Source organism: Mastomys coucha, unplaced genomic scaffold (genome assembly GCF_008632895.1).
Source record: "Mastomys coucha isolate ucsf_1 unplaced genomic scaffold, UCSF_Mcou_1 pScaffold12, whole genome shotgun sequence".
Lineage (NCBI taxonomy): Eukaryota > Metazoa > Chordata > Mammalia > Rodentia > Muridae > Mastomys > Mastomys coucha.
In genome coordinates this window covers 84079799-84087856 of record NW_022196894.1, presented here as the reverse complement: position 1 = coordinate 84087856, position 8058 = coordinate 84079799, and the positions used below count along the sequence as shown (strand labels likewise).

The 8058-nt window shown below is 37.8% G+C and overlaps 1 long non-coding RNA gene and 1 pseudogene across 1 annotated transcript; both read left to right on the top strand.

Moving 5' to 3' along the window:
• The first annotated feature begins 958 nt into the window (after positions 1 to 958).
• Positions 959 to 8058, top strand: LOC116086535. The gene is made up of 2 exons (XR_004116983.1): positions 959 to 1071; positions 7783 to 8058. It is a non-coding gene; the product is annotated as an uncharacterized LOC116086535 (long non-coding RNA).
• LOC116086534 lies at positions 4248 to 5047 on the top strand (annotated as a pseudogene).

Genomic DNA, 8058 nt, shown 5'->3' with positions numbered 1-8058 from the left:
GTTAGAACTAAGCAGCCAAGTGGACAGATTTTCAATCATAGATATTTCTTTAGATGCAATAAGAATTTAAGTTCCTTAAGGAGCTTAGTTAAGCAACATAGTATACCCCTCTATTCACAGAATGCTGGACACTAAGGCAGAGGATTGTTAAGGTTCAATGCTAGTCAGTGCTAGAAAAGTAGCCCCAGTCTAAAGAACAAAACAATGTCAATAAAGTGCTAAAAGAACTGGATGAGTGGAGGTGGTCTTCATGAAACACCAATCTGTATAATAAGCACATGGGTACATTCCTGAACTCTGCATGAAGACTGGCCAAACTTTAAAAATACAAAATTATTATCTCTAATTCACTTAGATTGCCTTCTGAATGTCCAGTCAATATCGTACTTGAATTTAAAACAGAGATTTCACTTGTGTCTGTTTCCTAACAAGAGTTATCTTCAATGCATCATCAATTTGTGGTCAGTTGAGTGCAGTATTTTCGTCTCTATCTCTCTTTGTTTGGCTTCTCTTATGCAAGGCTGTGCACACAAGATTGTTTCATAGTTACAGATGGGATAGTTTTGAGAAAGCAGAGACAGCCTTGAAGGTAAAAATAATCCTGATTAGGAAAGATATAGAACACTTTATTTGTTGTGAGATGATGACAAATCTGAAGTGATTTTTTTAACCAGATACAGGGTGGATAAAGTAAAAACATGTTGATGGGAAAAGGTATTCAAAAATTTTCCACATTCCTGTGGGTGATTTTTCTAGGGTCAATATTTTACAACTCTTTATAGCATATATACTGTTAAATATGAGTTTGTGAACATATGAAACAGACTCAATGACATTTGAATGGAACCATCAATCTAGAGGCTCTCCTGAAGAATCCTGTGCTACAACTCCCTAGTTCCATGAGTTCTGAGGCAATGCCATGGAAACAAAGTCTTGTGACTTCACCTCATTAGCCTTCTATGTCCCTCAAAAACCAGCAGTTGAAAAATGATATCGTGAGCCTGTCCCACAACACCCAGAGGAAGCTCCACTCCCAGGAGCTCCAAAATGCCCAGGATCAGAAGTGAGGAGGTAAGGAGGACACAACACCTGTCCCAACACTGGGAGTAACTAGGACCAGTGGGTCCCAGGCACTCAAGAACTCCACCAGCCCAGTGGCACAGGGTGCTTCCAGTCTGTCTGGGCAGTGCTCTGAGCAAACCTTGGGCCCAAATTTTACAGCCAGCCCCACAAAACCCAGAGGAAGCTATACTCCCAGGCATTCTAACAGGCCCAGGATCACAGGATCTCAGAATCACAGAATCACAGCTTGATGCTGAGTAGTTCTGACACAACCAGGATCACAGGAAGGACAGACCTCAGTCAGATTTAGCCAGGGCAGATAGCACTAGAGATAACCAGATGGCTGGAGGCAAGCTTAAGAACATAAGCAACAGAAATTAAGGTTACTTGGCATCATCAGAACCTAACTCTCACACCATAGCAAGTCCTGGACACACAACACACCAAAAAAGCAAGATTCAGATCTAAAAATCACTTCTCATGATGATGATAGAGGACTTTAAGAAGGACATAAATAACTCCCTCAAAGAATTACAGGAGAACACAGGTAAACAGCTAGAAGCCCTTTAAGAGGAAACACAAAAATCCCTCAAAGAACTACAGGAAAACACAATCAAACAGATTAAGGAAATGAACAAAACCATCCAGGGTCCAAAAATGGAAATAGAAACAATAAAGAAATCACAAAGGGAGACAACCCTGCAGTTGGAAACCTAGGAAAGAGATCAGGAGTCATAGATGCAAGCATCACCAACAGAATACAAGAGATAGAAGAGAGAAGACACCATAGAAAACATTGACACAACAGTGCTGGGCTCTCTACAGGCAGAACCAGGCAAGACAGAGAACCTGGTCCATCATTCCCAGGGGCTGAGCAGGATGATGAGTGTCCTAGCTCTGATCTCCTGCTGTCCAGAGAATAACCACCAAGAGCAGGGAGCCTGTCAAAGCAGGAACTGATTCTATTGTATCCATCTTTTCTTTATAAAGGTCTGAGAGAGGAGGTGGAGTTTTTTGCTGACATAGAGGAGGGGAAAGTTGATGAAGGGTAAGAGGTGACTGATGCAGTCAACAAAGTTACTCTATATCAGCAGTAGCAAGACAAAGGCAGGCTTAAGCAGGTCATGATGAGTCCAGTATGGAAGTGACTAAGACAGTTCACAAAACTCGAGCCAGGCTCGGGTTTGTCCTCAAGGTCCAAATCAGGGCCAAATAGGGCCCAACACAACAGTCAAAGAAAATACAAAAAGCAAAAAAGCTCCTAACCCAAAACATCCAGGAAATCCAGGACACAATGAGAAGTCCAAACGTAAGGATAATGGTTATAGAAGAGAGTGAAGACTCCCAACATAAAGCGACAGTAAATATCTTCAACAAAATTATAAAAGAAAACTTCCCTAACCTAAAGAAAGAGATGGCCATGAACATACAAGAAACCTACAGAACTACAAATAGTCTGGACCAGAAAAGAAATTCCTCCTGTCACATAATAATCAAAACACCAAATGCACTAAACAAAGAAAGAATTTTAAAAGCAGTAAGGGAAAAAGGCCAAGTAACATATAAAGGCAGGCCTATCAGAATAACACCAGACTTCTCGCCAGAGACTATCAAAGCTAGAAGATCCTGGGCAGATGTCATACAGACTCTAAGAGAATACAAATGTCAGCCCAGGCTACTATTCTCAGCAAAACATTCAGTTACTATAGATGGAGAAAACAAGATATTCCATGTCCACAAGTCCATCTCTGCAAAGGATAATAGATGGAAAACACCAACATAAGGAGCAAAACTACTCCCTAGAAGAACCAAGAAAGTAATCTTTCAACAAACACACACAAACCTAATTCTACCTCTAACAACAAAAATAATAGTAAGTAACAATTAATTTCTCTTAATATCTTAATATGAAAATTAATATTACCAACGTATCCTAATCAACTGAAGTCTACAAGTATGAGGAATTAGAAATTTGTTGGCTGTTATCCAGTGGTCTCTCTAATTTGGTAACTGGAAAAATAGGTCCAATATGCACAATCTATATACATTTTCTGCTTATTTGTACATGACAGTGTCTTGCTATGTACCACATAATGGTCTTGAAATCAGGCTTCTCCTATCTCAGCCTCTCTATTAGTATGATTGTTTATTTGATGTTTTTACACTATACCATGGTTTTCATAACAGCTTACATATTCAAATGTATTTATACAGCCAAAAGAAACCTAGACAATTAACTTCGGAGGTGGCTTGTAAGAGAACAACAAAGAGTGAGACTGAATGCTTCCCTTGATGTTTGTAACTATTGTATCAAGTTTGAAGAAGAGGACTTTATAAGTTACTCTTTCTCTGAGATGAATGCTTTTCCAAAATCATCACAGCCAGTGAACCAGATTCTTACCCTCACCTAATATCTGTGCCACCCTCTAAGCAGAACTGTTGTTCATTGAAACAATTGGTGAATGACTTCATGGATAGACCATCTTAATACACACACTATTTCTTAAATGAATGTAACCTGTTCTCTGTGGGCTGAGAATGAAGTCACTCACTCAAGTCAAATAGCTTTGACCATAGCAGGAAATCTGTATCCGAAAATCGTGCCTACAATTCATTCCTTGGTGCAGCAGAACTGTCAATTTAGCTTAGCTACGATGGAGGTAAAATCCTTTGGTGATGTGAGGGTCATTGAAATACAGCCTTATTACAATGAACTCCAATGTCTAAAATTGTTCTTATTTTGGGCTTGTACCACAGTCAGAGCCAAGATTTTAAACTCTACTAAAAACAAAACAAACAATCAAAAAGACTTATCTATTTATGTTCATTAAAAAATACTAGTAGTGATGTATTATTTTAAAATATACAGTTAATATGTTTGGAGTTATTTAAAATTTATATTAAGAAAAACATATTTTCAGTATTTTTGCAGACAAGCATCTACATAAGACTGTTTGATTGTTTTATATCAAACAATAAATTTTAAAGAATATGACAAAATAAAAAGAAAAGAAAGGTATAGCAGGTATTGAATGGAGAGGGGTGTCTCTGGGAGGAGTTAGGGTACAAGAGGGAAACAAGAATGTGATGTAATTCTATTTACTTAAAATATGTTTTTAACTCTGGGCTCCTTAGTTCCCAGTCAGCCTAGAGTGGCCCAGGGTCGGAGAACCACGTACCCTGCCATGTTCTCCTAGGTACTGCGAGCGAGGGTGACCAGCCTCACTGCTCAGTGAGGAAGACACGCAAGGAATTTGCACAAGATAGCAGTGCAAAATGGTGCTGGAGGAGCCTTATTTGTGCATAGAGATACTCCTGAGAGTAACCCAGATACTCCATTGGATTTCATACCAGAAAACTATAAGAGGATAGAGGCAATAATAAAAAACCACCCAGAAGGGCATAAAGCAGCAGCTGTGCTTCCAGTTCTGGATCTAGCCCAGAGGCAGAATGGATGGCTACCTATCTCCGCTATGAGCAAGGTGGCAGAAGTTTTACAAGTTCTTCCAATGAGAGCATATGAAGTAGCAACTTTTTATACAATGTATAATCGAAAACCAGTTGGGAAGTACCATATTCAGGTTTGCACTACTACACCTTGCTTGCTTCGAGACTCTGACAGCGTACTGGAGACCCTTCAGAGAAAGCTGGGAATAAAGGTTGGAGAGACTTCACCTGACAAACTTTTCACTCTTATAGAAGCGGAATGTTTAGGGGCCTGTGTAAATGCACTAATCGTTCAAATAAATGACAACTACTATGAGGATCTGACATCCAAGGATATTGAAGAGATTATTGATGAACTCAGAGCTGGGAAAGTTCCAAAACCAGGGCCAAGGAGTGTCCGCTTCTGTTATGAGCCAGCCAGAGGCCTTACTACTTTGACTGAACCACTCAAAGGACCTGGCTTTGGTGTGCAAGCAGGCCTTTAACTTACATTCAACTGTAAAAATGTCACTGGAGAAATAAAATATGAACTTACCTAAAAAATATGTTTTTAAATGTTAACAAATTCAGATAAATTGAAATCATGTATCTTTTCTCATCATAATGCAATAAAACAAATCAATTTAAAAACAGGAAAAAAAAGAAAAAATATATTGTATTGTCATTCTGACAGAAATAAAATAAAATGCACCTACCTATTTCAGTTACTAGAAATTGAAAGGAAGACCCACAAACTACTATTCTTAGTACAGAGCTTAGGGTAATGCTATTATTGTTTTTGAGGGGGTGGGGCAGGATAAAACCACAACATTATCTTTTTTGCAGATTTCAGCGAAACTCACTATTACCTTGTTTTGAATCAATACATGCCCACATACATTTGCAGGTGCACACACACACACACACACACACACGAGGAAGAGAGAGAAATAGAGACAGAGAGAAAGAGAGAGAGTCCGTTGCATGGAAATCAATTTAAGTAATTTTGCAACTTTTTAAAAAATACCAAACAACAACACTCAAAAAGCAAGCATAGATTTTCTTAAAGTTCCTGGAGCTGGGGAAAATCAAACTATCTTTTGAGATTATTAGATTTATCACCAGAAGTTGTTGATTTCTAAAGGGATTCATATCAGATTTATGGCTTTAAAAAAAGCTATAATATTATACACCAAAATTTCTAAAAGTAACACTTATTTTCTTTAAAAATTCTTTAAAATAATACCTTAAAGTTCTTATTACTGCTATTGTAATACTGTTTGTGTTTGTGTACAAGTACAAGGACTACAAGTAGAGCAGAAAACTGCTTCTCGGAGTCTCTTCTCCACTGCCACCACTTGAGTATCAGGGATAAAGCCTCAATTCTCAGACTTCGCAGAAGTATATTCCCTTGTTCAGCCATTTCACTGGCCTACATCTTTTGATTTGCTTTATTTTGAAAGTAGAATGAAAGCTGGGATTTGTATTCACAGGTATATTTTTTCATATATTTATTTTTAAATATCTATATAATCTTCTGTGTAGGTAGGAATGTCTACATGTACAAGACAGGTTATCTGGTTCCCACACAAGCCAGAAGAGGGTGTCAAATATCCTGGGACTGGAATTATAGTTAGCTGCCATGCGAGTTCTGGGAACCAAACCAAATTCTTCTGCAAAATCAGCAAATGTTCTTAGCTGCTGACCCATCTCTCCAAGCCCCATAGTGTTTATTTTTAAGGTAAATATACCAGTTAGCAAAGTTGCTGAAGTACAAAGACACAGTCCCAGAACTGAAGGGAAAGTAAAACCCAGAAGTTAGGCTACAGATTAGGGGACATGAGGTCATTTAAACATTAGCATTTAAGGGATAGGGTAGAGTTCAGGGCAAGAGTATCTGCTTTGCATGAAGGAGGAGATGACTCCACCCCCAGAAATGTCTCAAAAGAAAATGTCTAGGTCTGCTTTAACTGAGGAAAGAGTGACTCAAGGATGTTCTTTTGGATCAGGTCAGTACCATTTCATCAAAAACAACAATTATCTCAATCAACACGATCCCAATCCAACTCCATTCAGTCAATGTTATTAATGCATTTCTAAAAAGGAAAGTAAACAATTCACCAATTCTTGGGAAACCAATGAATTTGTTGACAACAATTCATTTCAAAATAACAGCAATTCAATTGCTAGCCAAATGGCAGACTGTAATTTAGCTATCTTGATATTTTAGGATTTGTGGAAAAGTTTGGGAAATTTGATGAAACTTTTATACTGTCTTTATAGTTTTCTTATCTCTTGAAAGACTGAATAATTTTCTTAGATGTCGAGTTCTTAGAACTATTTTTTAAATTATGCATATATATTTGTTTTAATTTTAACACATATGGTTGTTATATTTATAAATATAATCCCAGCATTACATCACTACTCTTTTCTATAGTGTATAACTTTTATTCTGATTAACATTGATAACAGTTCAGCCATGCTCCCCCTACATAACTGCTATTCTACTGAGGTGGTAACTCAGAGTTCTTCCTTTGGGTGGAACTGCTGAACTTTATTTGTTAGGAAAAGATCTCTATTTATAAAATAGTATAATGGAAATACAAATTTACTTTTTAAAAGTTATTAAAGTTAAAAGGCAACTTTGTGTGATTACAGTGACCTCACCATATGTTTCTGATTGTAGATATAAAATTTGTGTAATTTCCAGAGGCTCAATTTTTGAGGAGACAAACTCATTTCTGAACCAAAGAATATTTTCACAACAAAATGGAAATAAAAACATATTTACTTGGCTTTTCTGGAATAGCAAGTGTTATTAGCATTAGCTACATGTTTGCTACCCTCCATGTGTTAATACAATTGCTCTAAGGAAGCTAATGTACATAAATAAAGTCTTACTATAAAGATCCTGGCCATCAGTTAGGATCTCAAGGGCAAATTTTATTTATGTTACTACCTGGCTATATATGTGGCTTTATGCAATTTATTTTTTCTGTGCTTGCAATTGTGTTTCTGGAAAATGATTAATTCCTTAGGGTTTGATGATTCCATCAGATGGTATGTGTACTTGGAATAAGGCAAATAGCAACAGTAGAATAGTGATTATGATGTCAGAGCTAACTGAGCCAGGCTTGGTGTCAGAGTCCCATAGAACAAGTGCCCAAGAAATGGAGAGAGGAACATTGGTTGAGGCCAGGAATTGAAGTCAGGCTGCATGGAATGGATGAATAAGAGAGAAAAGAAAGCTAAGTAAACTTACTAATAACTATCACTATCATGTTCTCACAGCTGGCTGCTCTACTTTGAAGGGCTCTGACAAACTGAAGATGTATGGCTTGACAGAGGAAGACGGTTCCCCAGGGCTGAGTCCTTGGAGCGAAGGTCTATAGTGCCAGGACTTCCCTCACCTCTCTGCTTCTTGCCCCTATTTCTTGTTGTCCATAAGAGGAGAGTGGCCTCTGGTCAATGCCCCTACTGTCATGATAATCTGCTCCATAAAGAACCAGAACAGGCCAAGCAAAAGATTAGAGTTTGTGCCCTCTGAAATAAAAAAACTAAAATAAC